The sequence below is a fragment of the Odocoileus virginianus genome, chromosome 1, assembly GCF_023699985.2.
Source record: "Odocoileus virginianus isolate 20LAN1187 ecotype Illinois chromosome 1, Ovbor_1.2, whole genome shotgun sequence".
NCBI lineage: Eukaryota > Metazoa > Chordata > Mammalia > Artiodactyla > Cervidae > Odocoileus > Odocoileus virginianus.
The window spans coordinates 71,742,085-71,764,291 of record NC_069674.1 but is presented as its reverse complement, the minus strand read 5'-3'; the positions used below and the strand labels follow the sequence as shown (position 1 = coordinate 71,764,291).

Genomic DNA, 22,207 nt, shown 5'->3' with positions numbered 1-22,207 from the left:
ATGAGGACAGTCTCAGAGAAGTCAGGTACAACATTAAACGCAGCAACATCCAAATTATAGGGATCCCAGAAGAAGAGAAACAGAAAGCGGCTGAGAAAAATTTGAAGAGGTAACAGTCAAAAACTTTCCTAACATGGGAAAGAAAACAGCCACCAGGTCCAAGAAGCAGAGTCCCACACAGGATAAACCCAGAAGAAACACACCAAGACACATATTAATCAACATAACAAAAGTTAAATTCAAAGAAAAAATACTAAAACAGCAAGAGAAAAACAACAAATAATATACCAGGGAAACCCCATAAGGTTATCAGCTAATCTTTCAACAGAAACTCTGCTGGCCAAAAGAGAGCAACAGGATATATTTAAAGTGATGAAAGGGAAAAGCCTACAACAAAGATAACTCTACTCAGCAATCACCTCATTCAGGTTCAGTGGAGAAATCAAAAGCTTTACAGATAGACAAAAGCTAAGAATTCAGGACTGCCAAATCAGCTTTACAACGAATTTTAAAGGAGCTTCTCTAAGAGGGAAACAAGAGGAGAGAGAGACCTGTAGACAACAAACCCGAAATGATTAAGAAAACGTTAACATATTGATAATAACCTCGAACATAAATGGATTAAACGCTGCCAGAGACAGACTGGCTGAATGGATACAAAAACATGAACCATGTATATTATCTACAAGATACCCACTTGAGACCTATTGACATACACAGGCTGAAAGTAAGGGAGCAGAAAAAGATATTCCATGCAAATGCAAATCAAAAGAGAGCCAGAGTAGTGATACTTACATCAAACAAAACAGCCTTTAAAACAAAGACTGTTACAAGAGACAAAAATATACTATATAACGATTAAGGGATCAATCCAAGAAGAAGATACAACAACTATAAATACTTATGCACCCAACATAGGAGCACCTCAATACATAAAGCAAACACTAACAGCCATGAAAGGGAAATCAACAGTAACACAATAGCAGTGGGAGATTTTAATACCCCACTTATACCAATGGACAGATCATCCAGATAGAAAATAAGGAAACACAAGTTTTACATGACACATTAGACCAGATAGAATTAATGGGATATTCTATCCAAAAGCAGCAGAATACACATTCTTCTCAAGCGCACATGGAACATTCTCCAGAATAAATCACATCATGGGTCACAAATCAAGCCCTGTTAAACTGAAGAAAACTGAAATTGTTTCAAGGACCTTTTTTTACCACAATGCTATGAGATTAGAATCAACTATAGAAAAAAAAAAAAAAAAACTATAAAAAACACAAACACATGAAGGCTAAACAATAAGCTTATAACCACAAGATCACTAGAGAAATCAGAGAACATATCAGAGAGTACATAGATGCAAATGACAATGAAAACACAATGACCCAAATCCTATAGGAGGCAGCAACAGCGGTTCTTAGAGGGAAATTCACAGGAATACAATCCTACCGCAAGAAACAAGAAAACTTTCAAACCTTTACAAATTTCAAAACTTTACAAGTTGCTTTACAAATAAAGCAACCAAAGAACAATGAATAAACAAAACTAAAAATTAGTAGGAGGAAAGAAATCATAAAAATCAGCAGAAATAAATGAAACAGAAATTAAGAAAACAATACCAAAGATCAATGAAACTAAAAGTTGATTCTTTGAGAGACAAAATTGATCAATTTTTTGAGTCAGATTCCTCAATTTAAAAAAAAAAAGGAGAGGATACAAATCAACATAATTAGAAATGAAAAAGGAGAAATCACAACTGATATAGCAGAAATTCAAAGGATCATAAGAGACTACTACAAGCAACTATATGTTAATAAAATGGATAATTTGGAAGAAATGGACAAATTCTTAGAAAGGTACAATCTTCTAAAACTGAACAAGGAAGAAACAGAAAGTATGAAGAGACCAATTATAAGTAATGAAATTGAAACTTCCAACAAACAGAAGTCAAGGACCAGATGGCTTCACGGGTAAATTCTAGCAAACATTTAGAAAGTGCTAACACCTACCCTTCTCAAACTGTTTCAAAAAAACTGCAGAGGAAGGATCACTCCCAAGCTCAATCTGTGAGGTCACTACCACCCGATAGCAAAATCAGACAAAGGATGCCACAAAAAAGAAAATTAAAGACTAGTTTCACTGATGAACACAGATACAGAAATCTTCAACAAAATACTAGCAAACAGAATCCAATAACACATTAAAAGGATCATACACCATGATCCAACTGTGATTTGTTCCAAGGATGCAAGTTTTCTTCCATATAGGCAAAATAATCTATGTGATACACCACATTAACAAATTGAAGAATAAAAACCATATGATCATCTCTACAGATGCAGAAAAAGTCATTTTTATAAAATATGTTGTTTTTTACTGAATCAGGAAGAAATAGAAGATCTTAACAAACCCATCACAAGCAAGGAAATCAAAACTGTAATCAGAAATCTTCCAGCAAACAAAAGCCCAGGACCAGATGGCTTCACAGCTGAATTCTACCAAAAATTTAGGGAAGAGCTAACACCTATCTTACACAAACTCTTCCAGAAAAGTGCAGAAGAAGGTAAACTTCCAAACTCATTCTATGAAGCCACCATCACCCTAATTCCAAAACCAGACAAAGATGCCACAAAAAAAGAGAACTACAGGCCAATATCACTGATGAACATAGATGCAAAAATCCTTAACAAAATTCTAGCAAACAGAATCCAACAACATATTAAAAAAATCATACACCATGACCAAGTGGGCTTTATCCCAGGAATGCAAGGATTCTTTAATATCCACAAATCAATCAATGTAATACACCACATTAACAAATTGAAAGATAAAAACCATATGATTATCTCAATAGATGCAGAAAAAGCCTTTGACAAAATTCAACACCCATTTATGATTAAAACTCTCCAGAAAGCAGGAATAGAAGGAACATACCTCAACATAATAAAAGCTATATATGACAAACCCACAGCAAGCATCACCCTCAATGGTGAAAAATTGAAAGCATTTCCCCTGAAATCAGGAACAAGACAAGGGTGCCCACTCTCACCACTACTATTCAACATAGTTTTGGAAGTGTTGGCCACAGCAATCAGGGCAGAAAAAGAAGTAAGAGGAATCCAGATAGGAAAAGAAGAAGTGAAACTCTCTCTGTTTGCAGATGACATGATCCTCTACATAGAAAACCCTAAAGACTCTACCAGAAAATTACTAGAGCTAATCAACGAATACAGTAAAGTTGCAGGATATAAAATTAACACACAGAAATCTCTTGCATTCCTATACATTAATAATGAGAAAACAGAAAGGGAAATTAAGGAAACGATACCATTCACCATTGCAACAAAAAGAATAAAATACTTAGGAGTATATCTACCTAAAGAAACAAAAGACCTATACATAGAAAACTATAAAACACTGATGAAAGAAATCAAAGAGGACACAAACAGATGGAGAAATATACCATGTTCATGGATTGGAAGAATCAATATTGTCAAAATGGCTATACTACCCAAAGCAATCTATAGATTCAATGCAATCCCTATCAAACTACCAACAGTATTTTGCACAGAACTAGAACAAATAATTTCACAATTTGTATGGAAATACAAAAAAACCTCGAATAGCCAAAGTAACCTTGAGAAAGAAGAATGGAACTGGAGGAATCAACCTGCCTGACTTCAGACTATACTACAAAGCCACAGTCATCAAGACAGTATGGTACTGGCACAAAGACAGAAATATAGATCAATGGAACAGAATAGAAAGCCCAGAGATAAATCCACGAACCTATGGTCACCTTATCTTCAACAAAGGAGGCAAGGATATACAATGGAAAAAAGACAACCTCTTTAACAAGTGGTGCTGGGAAAACTGGTCAACCACCTGTAAAAGAACGAAACTAGAACACTTTCTAACACCATACACAAAAATAAACTCAAAATGGATTAAAGATCTAAATGTAAGACCAGAAACTATCAAACTCCTAGAGGAGAACATAGGCAAAACACTCTCCAACATAAATCACAGCAGGATCCTCTATGACCACATCCCAGAATTTTAAAAACAAAAGCAAAAATAAACAAATGGGACCTAATGAAACTTAAAAGCTTTTGCACAACAAAGGAAACTATAAGCAAGGTGAAAAGACAGCCCTCAGATTGGGAGAAAATAATAGCAAATGAAGAAACAGACAAACGATTCATCTCAAAAATATACAAGCAACTCCTGCAGCTCAATTCCAGAAAAATAAATGACCCAATCAAAAAATGGGCCAAAGAACTAAACAGATATTTCTCCAAGGAAGACATACAGATGGCACAAAAACACATGAAAAGATGCTCAACATCACTCATTATCAGAGAAATGCAAATCAAAACCACAATGAGGTACCATTACACGCCAGTCAGGATGGCTGCTATCCAAAAGTCCACAAGCAATAAATGCTGGAGAGGGTGTGGAGAAAAGGGAACCCTCTTACACTGTTGGTGGGAATGCAAATTAGTACAGCCACTATGGAAAACAGTGTGGAGATTCCTTAAAAAGCTGGAAATAGATCTGCCATATGACCCAGCAATACCACTTCTAGGCATACACACCGAGGAAACCAGATCTGAAAGAGACACGTGCACCCCAATGTTCATCGCAGCACTGTTTATAATAGCCAGGACATGGAAGCAACCTAGATGCCCATCAGCAGACGAATGGATGAGGAAGCTGTGGTACATATACACCACGGAATATTACTCAGCCATTAAAAAGAATTCATTTGAATCAGTTCTAATGAGATGGATGAAACTGGAGCCCATTATACAGAGCGAAGTAAGCCAGAAAGATAAAGACCATTACAGTATACTAACACATATATATGGAATTTAGAAAGATGGTAACGATAATCCTATATGCAAATAAAGAAAAAGAGACTCAGATGTATAGAACAGACTTGTGGACTCTGTGGGAGAAGGTGAGGGTGGGATGTTTCAAGAGAACAGCATCGAAACATGGATATCTAGGGTGAAACAGATCACCAGCCCGGGTTGGATGCATGAGATAAGTGCTCGGGCCTGGTGCACTGGGAAGACCCAGAAGGATGGGGTGGAGAGGGAGGTGGGGGGGGGACCGGGATGGGGAATACATGTAAATCCATGGCTAATTCATTTCAATGTATGACAAAAACCACTGCAATGTTGTAAAGTAATTAGCCTCCAACTAATAAAAATAAATGGAAAAAAAAAATAATAAAATATGTTGTTTTTTTTTTTTAAGTATAGTTGACTGACAATGTTTCAGGTGCACAGCAAAGGGATTCAGTTACACAAGTACACGTACATTATTTTGAAATTAATTTTCACTATAGTTCCCTGTGCTATGCACTAAACCTCTGTTGCTTGTTGCACATCTATTTTTAAATTAGAAATCTAGCATTCTATTCAAACTAAGTCAAAAAGTAGAATCAAAATGTCCTAATTTTTTTATTTAGGCCAAAATTGGTTATGTTTTCTAAAACATATAATTATACATATACATATGTATACAAAAGCTTTTCTACTACACTTGATAAATGTTTGAGAAAGAACATAAAAAAAAATTAGAAGAGATGGAGAAACTAGAGAACATAAGCTAAATGAAATGGGAGCACTGAAAATGAAACAGAAAAAGTGAAACAAACTAGATAGAAATAAAAGATCATCATATAGTCCAGCTGTTTTTAAACATTGCTGGTTAGACACATATCTGCAACATATCACCACATATCAAGATAATTCTGATATGCATCTGGATTTTAAAAAGTGATTACAGGTCTTTCTACTAGATCTCGGTTTTGGTGATACAGAGTTCTATTATTTTTCTGTTAACAATGGTACTGAGTAATAGCTATTTAAAAACAATAGTAGAAGATGTTTATCAGTTTTCACAATCAATAGCCAGACCAAAAAAAAAAAAGATAGTTACAAATGCAAGCCATAATGGTAACATGATTAACCTAACAATATAAAAAAATCACATACAATTTGGGGGAGAGGGTCAAGCAGAGTGATGTGGTAAGTGGAAGTACATACATGCACATGTTTTCATCCACCCAGCCAGTCTATGTCTTTTGGTTGGTGCATTTAATCCATTTACATTTAAGAGAATTATTGATATGTATGATCCTATTATCATTCTCTTAACTGTTTTGGGTTTATTTTCTTTAGGCAGGGCTTTTTCCTCCTCCTGTTATCTGTCTAGAGAAGTGCGTTTAGCATTTTTGTAAAGCTAAGGTTTGGTGACACTGAATTCTCTTTACTTTTGCTTGTTTGGAAAACTTTTGTTTTCTCCATCAAATCCTAAGGAGAGTCTTGCTGGGTAGAGTATTCTTGGCTGGTATTCTTAGTATTCTAGGTTCTTCCCTTTCACCACTTTAAATACATCATCCCATCCCCTTCTGACTTGTAGAATTTCTGTTGAGAAATCAGCTGATAGCCTGATGGGAGTTCCTTTGTATGTTGTCATTTTTCCCTTGTTGCTTTTAATATTTTCTGTCTTCAGTTTATGTCAGTTTGATTTCCATGTGTCTCGGTGTGTCTCTCCTTGGGCTCATCCTTCCTGGGACTCTCTGTGCTTCCTGAACTTGGGTGACTATTTCCTTTTCCATGTTCAGGAAGTTTTCAGCTATTACCTCTTCAAATGATTTCTCAGGTCCCTTCTCTCTCTTTTCTCCTTCTGGGACCCCTACAATGCGAATGTTGGTGTGTTTCATGTTGTCCCAAAAGTCTCTTAGGCTGTCTTCATTTCTCTTAATTCTTTTTTCTATATTCTGTTCTGCAGAGGTGATTTCCACCATTCTGTCCTCCAGATCACTTATCTGTTCTTAAAAAAGCTTTTGACAAAAATCAACACCTATTTACAAAAAAAAAAAAACAAAAAAACGCAAACTCTCCAGAAAGTGGACACAGAGGGAACCTACCTGAACATAATAAAGGCCACATGTGACAAATCCACAGCAAACATCATTCTCAATGGTGAAAAACTGAAAGCATTTCCTCTAAGATCAGGAACAAGACAAGGATGTCCACTCTCACTACTATTATTCAACATAATTATGGAAGCCCTAGTCACAGCACTTAGAGAGGAAAAGAAATAAAATGAATGAATCCAAACTGGAAAAGAAGAAGTGAAAACTGTCACTGCAGATGACATGATACTATACATAGAAAATCCTAAATATTCTAACAGAAAACTACTAGAACTCATCAGTGAATCTGGTAAAGTGCAGGATACAAAATTAAGGCACAAAAATCTCTTGTATTCCTATACACTAACAATGAAAAGTCAGTAACAGAAAGTAAGCAAACAATCCCACTCACTACTGCAAAAAAAAAAATAAAATACTTAGGAATAAGCCTACCTAAGGAGATAAAAGATCTATATGCAGAAAACTGTAAGATACTGATGAAAGAAATCAAAGGCATCACAGAGAAATATATCATGTTCTTGGACTGCAAGAATCAATACTGTGAAAATGACTATAATACCAAAAGCAATCTATAGATTCAATGCAATCCTTATCAAATTACCAATGGCATTTTTCACAGAACAAAAATTTTTACAATCTGTATGAAACACAAAAGACCTTAAATAACCAAAGCAATCCTAAGAAAGAAAAACGGATCTGGAGGAATCAGGCTCCCTGACTTCAGACTATACTACAAAGCTACAGTAATTAAGACAGTATGGTACTGGCACAAAAACAGAAATATGTATCAACGGAACAGGAGAAAAAGCCCAGAGGTAAGCTAACATACCTACAGTCACCTAATCTATGACAAAGGAGACAAGAATGTACAGTGTAGAAAAGACAGCCTTTTCAATAACTGGTGCTGGGAAAAGTGGACAGCTACAGGTAAAAAGATAAAATTAGAACACTCCCTAACACCATACACAAAAATAAACTCAAAATGGATTAAAGATCTAAATGTAAGGCCAGACACTATAAACCTATGAGAGGAAAAACACAGGCAGAAGACTGACATAAATCACAGCAAAATTACTCTTTTTGACCTATCAAGGCTGAATACTGTCACCCTGCTTATTTAACTTATATGCAGAGTACATCATGAGAAACGCTAGGTTGGAGGAAGCACAAGCTAGAATCAAGATTGCCAGGAGAAGATCAATAACCTCAGATATGCAGATGACACCACCCTTATGGCAGAAAGTGAAGAGGAACTAAAGAGCCTCTTGATGAAAGTGAAAGAGGAGAGTGAAAAACCTGGCTTAAAGCTCAACATTCAGAAAACTAAGATCATGGCATCTGGTCCCATCACCGCATGGGAAATAGATGGGGAAACATTGGAAACAGTGTCAGATTCTATTTTTTGGGGCTCCAAAATCACTGCAGATGGTGATTGCAGCCATGAAATTAAAAGACACTTACTTCTTGGAAGGAAAGTTATGACCAACCTAGACAGCATATTAAAAAGCAGAGACACTACTTTGTCCACAAAGGTCCATCCAGTCAAGGCTATGGTTTTTCCAGTGGTCATGTATGGACGTGAGAGTTGAACTATAAAGAAAGCTGAGCACCAAAGAATTGATGCTTTTGAACTGTGGTGTTGGAGAAGACTCTTGAAAGTCCCTTGGACTGCAAGGAGATCCAACCAGTCCATCATAAAGAAGATCAGTCCTGCGTGTTCACTGGTAGGACCGATGTTGAAGCTGAAACTCCAATACTTTGGCCACCTGATGCAAAGAGGTGACTCATTTGAAAAGACCCTGATGCTGGGAAAGATTGAGGGCAGGAGGAGAAGGGGACGACAGAGGATAAGCTGGCTGGATGGCATCACTGGCTCAATGGACATGGGTTTGGGTGGACTCCGGGAGTTGGTGATGGACACGTGCTGTGGTTCATGGGGTCGCAAAGAGTCAGACACGACTGAGGGACTGAACTGGAGTAATGAAAAAAAAGGGGGGCCTAATTAAACTTAGACACCTTTGCACAGCAAAGCAAACTATAAACAAGATGAAAAGACAACCCTGAGAATGGGAGAAAATAACTGCAAACAAAGCAGTTGACAAAGGGTTAATCTCCAAAATATACAGGCAGCTCATACAGTTCAATATCAGAAAAATGACCCAATCAAAAAGTGGGCAGAAGACCTAAACAGCAATTTCTCCAAAGATGACATACACATGACCAATAAACACATGAAAAGATGCTCAACATTGCACATTATTAGAGAAGAGCCAATGAAAACAACGAGGTATCCCCTCACACCAGGCAGAATGACCATCACCAAAAAAATCTACAAAGAAATGCTGGCGAGTGTGTAGAGAAAAGGGAACTCTCTAACACTGTTGGTGGGAACATAAACTGATACAGTCACTGTGGAGAACAGTAAGAAGGTTTCTTAAACTAAAAGCAGAACTACCATATGATCCAGCAATCCTACTCCTGGGCATATACCAGCAGAAAACCATAATTCCAGAAGACACATGCACCCCAATATTCATAGTGGCACTACTTACAACAGCCAGGACATGGAAGCAACTGAAATGCCCATCAACAGAGGAATGGATTAAGAAGATGTGGTACATATATAACAGTGGAATATTAGTCATAAAAATGAATGAAATTGTGCCATTTACATAGCCGTGGATGGACTTAGAGACTGTCATACAGAGTGAAGTCTGTCAGAAAGAGGAAAACAAATATTGTATATAACTCACTTATGTGGAATCTATAAAAAATAGTACAGATGAACTTGTTCGCAAAGCAGAAATTGAGACACAGACACAGAGAAGAAAGGCATGGACACAAAGTTCGGGGGTGGGGGATTGGGACTGACATCACACTACTGTGTATAAAATAACAGATAATTAATGAGAACCTACTGTATAGCACTAAAGAAGGAAATGGCAACCCACTCCAGTACTCTTGCCTGGAAAATTTCATGGACAGAGGAGCTTGGTAGGCTACAGTCCATAGGGTTGCAAAGAGTCTGACACAACTGGGGGACTTCACTTTCTTTCTTTCTCTGTGTAGCACAAGGGGAAAACGAAGATACAATATGTTTGCAAGACGTATATTAACTTTAAAAACACATTACAGAGTAGGTGCAAGCAAACACTACTTGATTTCACTTACACAAGGTGCCTAGAACAGTCAAATTCATAAACTCAGAAAGTACACTAGTAGATGCCAGGGGCCAGGGATGGGGGTCAGAATGGGGAATAGGGACTTAGTGTTTAATAAAGACAGTGTTTCAGTTTAAGAAAGTGGAAAATTCAGTAGATGGATGATGTTGAGAGCTGCACAGCAATGTGAATGTACTTAGTGCCACTGAAATGTTAAATATGGTTAAAATAGTATATTTTATACTATGTGACTTTTACCGCAATAAAAAACATTTAAAAAATTAAAGTGCTCAAAGAATAATAGAAACACTGTCAAAAGAATAAAATAAGAAACAATGAGTCTATACTAGCATGAATGAATGGGCAAATATATAAGAGAATGAAGTTTTTTCTGCAGCAGAAAGCCAGCTAATAAACACAGAAGAAATTAGTGAACTGGGGAAAAAGAAAATCACCAATTTTCAACCATCTTCCCCCCCCAATTTTAGTGAGATATAATTGCCCTAACATTGCATAAGCTTAAGTTGTACAACATAATGGTATGATACATGTATACAGAGCAAAATGATTAGCACACTAAGTTAACCATCACCTCACACACACATCAGAAAGAAATGCATGTTCACAGATTAGAAGACTTAATATTAACATATCCATACCCAAAATAATCTATAGATTCAATGCAATCTCTATCAAAATTTCAAAGGCATTTTTCCCCAGAAATAGAAAAATCCATCCTGAAATTCACATTGAATCTTGAGGGATCCCAGGTGCCCAAAATAATTTTGTAGAAACAAAAACTGGAGGAGTCACACTTTCTGATTTCCAAAACACACTACAAAGCTATGGTGTTCAAAACAGTGTACTACTGGCATAAAGACAAACAAACTACTGGACCAGAACAGAGCCCAGAAATAAAACTCCTGCATATGTGGTCAAATAATCTTTGATAAAATCATTCAATGGTGAAAGGACAGCCTCTTCAACAACGTGTATGCAGAAAAATGGATATACACACACAAATGAATGAAGGTGGGCCCTTAACTCACACCACATACAAAAATTAACTCAAAGTGGATTAAAGACCTAAAAATAAAACCTAAAGCTATAAAACTCCTATAAGAAAATTTATGGTTAAACTCCATGACACTGTACTTGGCAGTGATTTACTTGGTTGTGACACCTAAGGCGCAATCTAAGACAGTAAAAGTAAAACTACACAAATGAGACTATATAAAACTTAAAAGTTTTGTGCATCAATGCCAATAATCAATAGAGTGAAAGGCAACTTATGGATGAACGAGAATACTTGCAAACTATATACATGATAGTGGGTTAATATCCAGAACATATAAAGAACTACAACTTAAGAGCAAAAAATCAAATATCTCAATTTACAAATGGCAAAGGACTTGAATAGACATTTCTCCAATGATACAGAAACAGCCACCAGGCATATGAAAAGATGCTCAACATCACCAATCATTAGGTAAATGCAAATTAAAACCATAAGGAGATATTACTTTTATATCCATTATACCTAGTATCAACAAAATGGAAAATAACAAGTGTTGACAAAGATGTGAAAAAATCAGAAACCGTGTGTACTACTGGTGCAATGCTGAAGTGGCACAGAAAATAGTCTACACTACAGAAAATCACTACAGAAAACAGTATGGAGGTTCCTCAAAAAAGTTGAAAATAGAACTAACATATGATCCAGCAATTCTGCTTTTGGAAAGTACAAGTGTTAGTTGCTCTGTCATGCCTAACTCTTTGCAACCCCACAGACTGCACACTAGGCTCCTTTGCCCACGGGATTTTCCAGGCAAGGACACTGGAATGGTTTGCCATTTCCTTCTCCAGGGGTCTTCCCAACCCAGGGATTGAACCTGGGTCTCCTGCAATGCAGGCAAATTCTTGACTGACTGAGCTTTGCTTTTGGGGATATATTCAAAAGAAGCGTGGTCTTGAAGACGTATTCGCATATCCATGTTCACAGCAGCACTATTCACAACACCCAAGCAATGAAAATAACCCACATGTCCACCAATGGATGAATGAATAAAGAAAATTATACAACAGAGTATTATTTAGCCTTAAAGGAAATCCTGCCACACATCACAAAATGGATGAATCCTGAGGACGTTAAACTAAGCCTGACTTAGTTTAACTGAAATAAGTTAAACTGACTTAAATAAGCCTGACTGAAATAAGTCAGTCACAAAAAGACCAATGCTGTGTTATCCCATTCATTTGAGGTACCTAGCATAGCCAAATTCATAGAAACAGAAAACAGAAGAATGGCTGCCTGGGACTGGAGGAAAGAGTAAATAGTAGTTGTTTTTAAGTTTAATGGTTACAGAGTTTCAGATTTGCAAGACGAGAAGTTCCGGAAAGCTATTTCAAGACAACATTAATGTAATTAACACTACTGAACTGTACACCAAAATGACTGAGATGGTAAATTTTACGTACTTTTTAATTACAATTAAAAAAAAAAACACCTCAGTATAAACTCCATATATACAGCTGGCCCTCAAAAAACATAGTTTGAACTGTGCAGTTTCTCTTACACACAATTTAAAAACAAAAACATACTACATTACTACATGATCTGTGATTGGTTGAATCTGCAGATGCAGAACCATGACATGGAGTGTTATAAAGTTATACAAAGATTTTTGACTGTGTGAACAGTCACCACCACTAACCCCCACATCCTGCAAAGATCAACTGTATTCAAGAAAGGAGAAGAAAGCCTGAACATATAAAGGAACAACATTTAAAATGTTGTTTGATTCAAATCAAACTTCTAGAAACGAAAATGTCTATTAAGAAAAATACCATGGGGCTTCGGTGGTGCTTCAGTGGTAAAGAATCCACTGGCCGACACAGGAGACTCAGGTTCAATCCCTGATCCAGGGAGATCCCAAATGCTGTGAAGCAAGTAAGTCTGTGCTCCACGACTATTCAGCCTGTGCTCTAGAGCCTGGGAGCTGCAACTACTGAGGCCCCCAAGTCCTAGAACCCATGCTGCACAACAAGTGATGCCACCACAATGAGAAGCCCACACACTCCAAATAAAGAGTAGCCGCTGCTTGCTGCAACTAGAGAAAAGCCCAACACAGCAGCAAAGACCCAGTGTGGCCAAAAATAAAAAAAAACTTAAAAAGAAAAATACACTGAATGAGATAACAGCAAATCAGAAAGTGAAAAGATTAGTAATCTTGAGGACAGAGCAAGAGATATTGTCCAAGTTGAAACAAGGAGAGAAAAAAAAAAAAGGAAGAGAGCAGCAGTTAGCTGTGGGACATTGTCAAGAAGCATAACATATGAATAACTAGAGTACCAGAATGAAGAAACAAAGAAAATATATCTGAAGAAATAATGGACAAATTTCTTCTACATTTGCTAAAAATGGTAAAGCTTCAAACCAAGAAGTTCAACAAACCCCAAGCCTAAGAAACATAAAACACCTAGGCACACCTTACTACAAGTGCATAAAGCAAATGATAAAGAGATCTTGAAAGCAGCCAGAGGAAAGAAAACATTTTCAGTACAGTGAGGTAAGGATAACAGGAGATTTCACACTGGAAAAATGCATGAGATGACAGGGGTTCAGTATTGTTATACTCCTGGGAAAAAAAGAAAAAAAAAAAAAAAGGTGTTGATCTAAATTTCTATTCTTGGCAAATATATATTTCAAAAAAGTATTTTTTCAGACATACAAAAGCTGAAAAAAATTTCATCAGTAATACAGCATTACAACTGTTACAATAAATACTAAAGTAAGTACTTCAGGAAAAAGGAAAATACCAGATGGAAAAAGAATTCCAAAGGAAAGAAGGGCCCTGAAAATGGTAAATATGTGGGTAAATGTAAGAGCTATAAAAAAAAAAGTTCACTGTACTTAATTGGTCAGTCATGTCCAACTCTTTGTGATGCCATGGACTGCAGCCCACCAGGATCCTCTGTCCATGGGGATTCTCCAGGCAAGAATACTCAAGGGTCTTGCCACGCCCTCCTCCAGGGAATCTTCCCAACCCAGGGATCAAACCCAGGTTTCCAGCATTGCAGTGGATTCTTTACCATCTGAGCCACCAATCCCCTTAAAAAACAACTGACTATGTAAAGCTGAAAATGTAGAAGTACACTGTGGAATTTTTAACACATGTAAAACCAAAATGTATGACAACAGCACACAAGCTGAAAAGAGAAAATGGAAGTATGCTGTTACAAGGCACTTATATGAAATGAAAAGTGGTGTTTTACTCAAAGTAGATGTGATAAGCTAAAGATGTATATAGCCACTACAAACAAGCAGTAAAATTTTAAAAAAAAAAAGCTACAGAGAATTAATTCTCCAATAAAATATTTGTTGAGTATCATAAAAATACTCAAATACAAAAGAAGGCAAAGAAAAAAAGGAACAAAGAACAGATGTAACAAATAAGAAACACATACCAAGAAGGAAGATTTAAACCCAACAAAACAATCACATTAAATGTAAATGGTCTAAATTAAGAGCAGAGATTAGAAAGTTGGATTACAAAGACAGAAAAGAAAAGGCAAGGTCCAACTATATGCCATGTACCAGAAATCCAGCTTAAATATAAATAGGTAAAAAGTTTTCAAATAGAAAAAGAGAAATAACACTAACACTACTCAAAACAAAGCTAGAGTGGTAATACAAACAAAGTAGACTTCAGAGAAAAGCATATTACCAAAGGTCCATTTCACAATGACAAAACGATCCAGTTCATCAAAAGATAACAACACTAAATATGCATGTATCAAGTAACAGAACTTCAAACTACCAATATATGAAGCCAGACTGATCAAACTACAAGGAGAAATTGGCAAGGCCACAATTACAGTCAGAGATATCAACACCCTTCTCTCAAAAATGGAGAGAACAAGCAGACAAAAAATATGTAAGGATGCAAAAGGCTTGAAAATTTTGTCAGTCAACTTGATCTGACTAGTATTTATAGAACACTCCACCCAACATTCTTTTCAAGCACACATGAATCATTTACCAAGAGAGATGATACTCTGTGCCATAAAACAAGTCTCAATAAATGTTAAATGACTCAAATCATGCCATGTATGTTCTCTGACCACAGAAAAATTAAATCAGAAGTCAACATCTGAAAAATACCTCAATATTGGGAAACTTGTCTACATACCTTTAAGTAACCAACAGGTTCAATGAAGAAATCACAAACAAAATCAACAAGGATTTCTGAATTGAACAAAAATAAAAACACAAATATCAACATTTGTGAGATGCAGTACAATTACTATTTAGAGGGGAATTTTATAGCATTAAACATTTATATTAGAGGACAATAACAGAATAAGTTTACATTTTAAGATTCTAACAAATCAAAAGCTAATAAAATACAAAGTAAACAACAAAATGGAAATAACAGAAATCACTGAAACTGAAAACAAAATCAATTAAAAAAAAAAAAAAACCTGGCTCTTGGAGAATATCAACAAAACAGACAAATCTGTAGCCAGACTGAACAGGAAAAAAGTGAGAAAATACACAAATTAACAGTCAGGAACGAGAAAGAAGACATTACTACAAATCTTAGAGATATTAAAAAGATAATAAAGGAATGTTATAAAAAAATACAGGAATGTTATGAACATGTATGCCCCTGAATTTAACAATTTAGATTAAATTAACAACTTCCTTGAAAGATACAAATGACTCATGCTTACTCAAAAAGAAATAAAAAGAAATAATAAATTAAATAAATAGAATTTGAAGCTAAAATCTTTCCCATAAAGAAAACTCCAGATATGAGTATGCCAGCCATTTAAATTCATCTTAAGTTTAAGATATCAATACACGGAGAGATCAGGTATTTATTAACTATCGTGTACAAGCATTACAGATAGAATTTTGATATGGTTATGTTAGTAGTTCAGTAAAATCATTCTGGAAGGAAGCTGTATAGAGAATTGGTTAATATGAGGTTAAATTAAAATCAAAGAGACCTGGGACTTCTTTGGTGGTTCAGTGGTTAAGACTCTGCACTTCTACTGCAGGGGGCCCAGGTTTGATCCCTGATCAGAGAATTAAGATCCTGAATGCCTCAAGGTCAAAAAAAAAAAAAAGGTAAAGAGATTAGAGACAATAATGAAATGATAAGGACATGATATAAGTCAGTGGCAACAAGCACTTTTATTAACTCAGAGTAGGTGTTGGGATAGGGCATTAATAAAATAGATAACTAGTAGAGAGAATAACCAGATGCAGTGACTGATTGGACATGAAACATATGGGGAATAAAAGAGTAAAGGTATTCCATGATTCCCGGCTTGAACATTAGAAGAGCCATTCACGAGAATAGGCAATACAAGAGGAGAAAAGACAATATGTTTATTCTTCAACAGATGGCACATTTATGACAGCGAGATCACTCACATACAGCCAGGCATCTTGGGAGTGCGAAGTCAAGTTGGCCTTAGGAAGCATCACTATGAACAAAGCTAGTGGAGGTGATGGGATTCCAGCTGAGCTATTTCAAATCCTACAAGATGATGCTGTGAAAGTGCTGCACTCAATATGCCAGCAAATTTGGAAAACTCAGCAGTGGCCACAGGACTGGAAAAGGTCAGTTTTCACTCCAATCTCAAAGAAAGGCAATGCCAAAGAATGCTCAAACTACTACACAATTGCATTTATTTCACATGCTAGCAAAGTAACGCACAAAATTCTCCAACCTAGGCTTCAACAATACATGAACCCAAAACTTCCAGATGTTCAAGTTGATTTAGAAAAGGCAGAGGAACCAGATAAATTGCCAACATCCACTGGATCATAGAAAAAGCAAGAGAATTCCACAAGAGTATTTACTTCTGCTTCACTGACTAGGCTAAAGCCTCTGCCTGTGTGGATGACAACAAATTGGAAAATTCTTAAAGAGATGGGAATACCAGACCACCTTATCTGTCTCCTGAGAAACATGTATGCAAGTCAAGAAGCAACAGAAATGGACATGGGACAACAGACTGGTTCCAAATCGGGAAAGGAGCATGTTAAGGCTGTATACTGCCACCTGGCTTATTTAACTTATACGCAGAGTGTATCATGAGAAACACTGGGCTGGATGAAGCACAAGCTGGAATCAAGATTGCCGGGAGAGATATCAATAACCTCAGATATGCAGATGACACCACACTTATGGCAGAAAGTGAAGAGAAACTAAAGATCCTCTTGATGAAGGTGAAAGAGAGTGAAAAAGCTGGCTTAAAGCTCAACATTCAAAAAACAAAGATCATGGCATCCAGTCCCATCACAAACAGGCAAGCACACAATGGAAATAGTGACAGACTTTATTTTCTTGGGCTCCAAAATCACTGCAGATGGTGACTATAGCCATGAAATTAAAAGACGCTTACTCCTTGGAAGAAAAGCTATGACCAACCTGGACAGCATATGAAAAAGCAGAGACATTAATTTGCTGACAAAGGTCCATCTAGTCAAAGCTATGGTTTTTCCGGTAATCATGTATGGATGTGAGAGTTGCACTATAAAGAAGGCTGAGCGCCACAGAATTGATGCTCTTGAGCCGCGGTGTGGAGAAGACTCTTGAGGGTCCCCTGTACTGCAAGAGAATCAAAGCAGCCAATGCTCAAGGAAATCAGTCCAAAATATTCACTACAAGGACTGATGCTGAAGCTCCAATACTTGGGCCACCTGATGCAAAGAACTGACTCATTTGAGTGCTCGCTTCAGCAGCACATATACTAAAATTGGAACGATACAGAGAAGATTAGCATGGCCCCTGCACAAGGATGACATGCAAATTCGTGAAGCGTTCCATATTTTTAGAATGGGAGAAAATAATAGCAAATGAAGAAACAGACAAACGATTCATCTCAAAAATATACAAGCAACTCCTCCAGCTCAACTCCAGAAAAATAAATGACCCAATCAAAAAATGGGCCAAAGATCTAAACAGACATTTCTCCAAAGAAGACATACAGATGGCTAACAAACACATGAAAAGATGCTCAACATCACTCATTATCAGAGAAATGCAAATCAAAACCACAATGAGGTACCATTACACGCCAGTCAGGATGGCTGCTATCCAAAAGTCTACAAGCAATAAATGCTGGAGAGGGTGTGGAGAAAAGGGAACCCTCTTACACTGTTGGTGGGAATGCAAACTAGTATAGCCACTATGGAGAACAGTGTGGAGATTCCTTAAAAAACTGGAAATAGAACTGCCATGTGACCCAGCAATCCCACTCCTGGGCATACACACTGAGGAAACCAGATCTGAAAGAGACACGTGCACCCCAGTGTTCATCGCAGCACTGTTTATAATTGCCAGGACATGGAAGCAACCTAGATGCCCATCAGCAGACGAATGGATAAGGAAGCTGTGGTACATATACACCATGGAATATTACTCAGCCGTTAAAAAGAATTCATTTGAATCAGTTCTAATGAGATGGATGAAACTGGAGCCCACTATACAGAGTGAAGTAAGCCAAAAAGACAAAGACCAATACAGTATACTAACACATATATATGGAATTTAGAAAGATGGTAATGATAACCCTATATGCAAAACAGAAAAAGAGACACAGATGTACAGAACAGACTTGTGGACTCTGTGGGAGAAGGCGAGGGTGGGATGTTCTGAGAGAATAGAATTGAAACAAGTATACTATCAAGGGTGAAACAGATCACCAGCCCAGGTTGGATGCATGAGACATGTGCTCAGGGCTGGTGCACTGGGGAGACCCAAAGAGATGGGATGGGGAGTGAGGCGGGAGGGGGGTTCAGGATGGGGAACACATGTAAATCCATGGCTGATTCATGTCAATGTATGGCAAAAACCACTACAATACTGTAAAGTAATTAGCCTCCAAATAATAAAAATAAATGGAAAAAAAAATTAAGAGGGAAAATTAAAAACAAAAAAAAAGAACTGACTCATTTGAAAAGACCCTGATGTGGGAAAGATTGAAGGCAGCAGGAGAAGGGGACGACAGAGGATGAGATGGTTGGATGGCATCATCGACTCAATGGACAAGAGCTTGAGCAAGCTCTGGGATATGGTGAAGGACAGGGAAGCCTGGTGTGCAGTTCACTGGATCGCAAAGAATTGGACATGACTGAACAACTGAGCAACAACAATGGTACACTTACACACTCAGAGGCCAAAAGGCAGACTCTGTGTGTGTACTCAACTGCTCAGTCTTGTCCAATTCTTTGTGGTCCCATGGACTGTAGGCCTCCAAGCTCCTCTGTCCCTGGCAAGAACACTGAAGTGGGTTAGCATTTTCTCCTCCAGGGGATCTTCCCAACTCAGGGATCAAACCCACATGTCCTGCAGTTTCTGCATTAGCAGGTGGGTTCTTACTGAGATACCTGGGAAGCCCACCCTATTTATTTGCTCTATCTGGTTTAATGAGTCTCTCCTCCTTTCTTCAGGAAAAAATTAGGGAATGTGAAGCTCTCTCCCTACCTTTTCCCTTTTTTGTCGTATGCGGCTGTAATCATTCAATTCTTTACTGAATTCTGCTTATTACCTATGAAACATCATTTGCCTCCTTTTAAAGTTTTCACTGTTTGCCATTTTCTGGCTTTCCTGACTCTACTTGAGAATTGTATTTTTTTTACATTTTTAATATTTATTTTTATTATTTTATTTGGCTGTGCTAACTCTTCTTTGCAGTATGCAGGATCTACTTGGGCATGTGGGATCTACTTCCCTGACCAGAGACTGAACTTGAGACCCTTACTTTGGGACTTCAGAGTCCTAGCCATTGGACTACCAGGGAAATCCCAAGAATTGTATTTTTCTTTTAAAGTATACCTTTTCAACTTGGTTGAATTACAGCAACTTTTTTTTTTTGGCAAGTCTTATAAGCCAGGCCATGTATCAAGTGCTTCACATATATTCGTTCATCTAATTTTCAAAATTTTGCAAGTATCTCCATTTTATGATTAAATAAAGCTAAACCTGAAAAAGATGGCATAATCAGCCAAAAATTAAGACAACTGGTGGACTGCAGACCTGAAACTTGAACCTAGATCTGTAGAGCACTAAAACTTGTGACACATATAACTTTCATGATGTTTTTGCTGCCTTTTGCTGAATGCCTGACCAAGGTGATTTCATTCATGCAACAAGTGTGCCTACTACATGTCTTCACAACTTCTGTAGATCACTTTTAAAGCCCCTTTCCCTACTGTTTCTAAAACTGGAAAGCTGCATACAGTGCACCTTTTCTCCTTTACTTCCTCTCATTAAATGTCAAATTTAATCATGTTATGATTATTATCAGGTAGTGGTTCAGCCACAGCCATTTCCTGCCCCGGTTTCTGTTCAAAATGAAGTCCAACATATTTTCTTTCCTAGTCTTCTAAAATTACCTGTTTTAGGAAGCAATTTTTTTCATCCGAAAGCTCACCTCTATTACTTTGTGTCATTTACACATCTACATGACACTTAACAAGTTGGACTAAAAAGGCAGCTTTCCTAAATGTCATTTGGTATTTTCAACTTAGTCATGTGATTTTGGTTATCAAGTGATCCACATTTATAAATCCAATGTGAGTATTTATGGTTCTGTGCTCTCCTGAGGGGAAGACATAAGCATGGGACTTTTTCTCAGGTTTTCAAGGACAGTCTCAATTTAAAACATTCTGTCTGTCAATTTAAACATCTCAATTTTGGGGTCAGAAATGATGGTAACATATATGCCAAGTGTAATGTGCAATATTGACTATGTGGCAAAGGGGTAGGTCAGGTTAAGGAAAGGCAATCACTTAATTAAGACTATTTTACTTTAATTTGTTTGGTGGCACCCCACATCCTACAGAATCTTAGTTCCTGACTAGGGATCCAACATGCACCTCCTGCAGTGGAAGTGTACCACTGGACATCCACGGAATTCTCAAGATTATTTTTCTTTTTAAAATAATCCCAAAATATTCCCTTGAATTAGGCACAGTTGCCTTAGTCTTCTTTTACTGGTTAGGATGAAATATTGTAATGAAATAATGAAATAGTTGCTTGTCTGAACACATTTGGAAATCAATTTTAGTAAGTATTAAAAAGTAAATATTAAATAAAAATGTAACAATTCACACTCTTGAGATATTCTTATAAAGTATATCATTTCTAACTACTAAATTTGCCCAGCAACATTTCTACACAATTACCATTTAAATTTGGCCTCCACAAATACTTTGCATACAGAACCACAATTACTTGCCATCCTCTCAACAATCCATATTCCTCTTCTGAGACCCTGACCCCTGCTCTGTGTGTTCTGTCTGAGATGATGCCCTCCCTCCCCACTAATAAAAATTATCAGTCACCTTTCAAGGCTCCAGAGATAGTGCCCTGGTAAACCTCAGGCCCATCTCAACTCTGTTCAATTTATTTGTTTCTTATTCTTCATTCAGGACTTTATATTCATTCACATACCAATAAGCCAGTACTTTACATATTTTGCTTAATATTAATACTCCCCTTTGAAGTATTAGTCTTTCCACTTAGCAGATAAGGAAACTAAAGATGAACGAAATTTGAGATCATGTTTCAGGTCACAAAGCAAAACAGGAATTCAAATGCTGGTCGGAACTTTAACTCAATTCTCGTTCCATGAAACCACAGACTCTATGGCACTCTCTTACAGTATAATATACACTGTATTGTATTACCATTATTTGTTCTAATCTCTCTCTCTCACTAAAGGGATGTTCCTCAAAGACAGGGAAGGACTCCATCCTTACATTCCAGCAATAGTCAACAGTGCTTACTACACAGTGATCTCAAAGTGTTACCGAATATTAAGTTTATGGTTCTGCGGCATAATTTTCCACTGATTAGTTGCCTTCAACCAAATCTGTATGAAGCCATTTTTACTGCGATGGTAAAACACAACAGTTTGGAATACAGGCTTTGTAATTAGATTGCTTAGAAGTGAATTCCACCTCTAAACTTATTATCTGAGAAATCTTGAACACATGTGTTAACTACATTAACTCATCAGAGGACAGTAATCACTGTAGCTACCTCTTAGG

General features: G+C 37.0%; 1 protein-coding gene and 2 non-coding genes across 6 annotated transcripts in view; 2 read left to right on the top strand and 1 right to left on the bottom strand.

The window, feature by feature from the left end:
- PHTF2 (putative homeodomain transcription factor 2) overlaps nt 1–22,207 on the bottom strand; it is a 131,631-nt gene that overhangs the window by 106,975 nt on the left and 2,449 nt on the right. The window lies entirely within an intron of this gene.
- TRNAR-UCU (transfer RNA arginine (anticodon UCU)) lies at nt 16,155–16,227 on the top strand. The gene has a single exon. It is a non-coding gene; the product is annotated as a tRNA-Arg (tRNA).
- LOC139036687 (U6 spliceosomal RNA) lies at nt 17,878–17,984 on the top strand. The gene has a single exon (XR_011489517.1). It is a non-coding gene; the product is annotated as a U6 spliceosomal RNA (small nuclear RNA).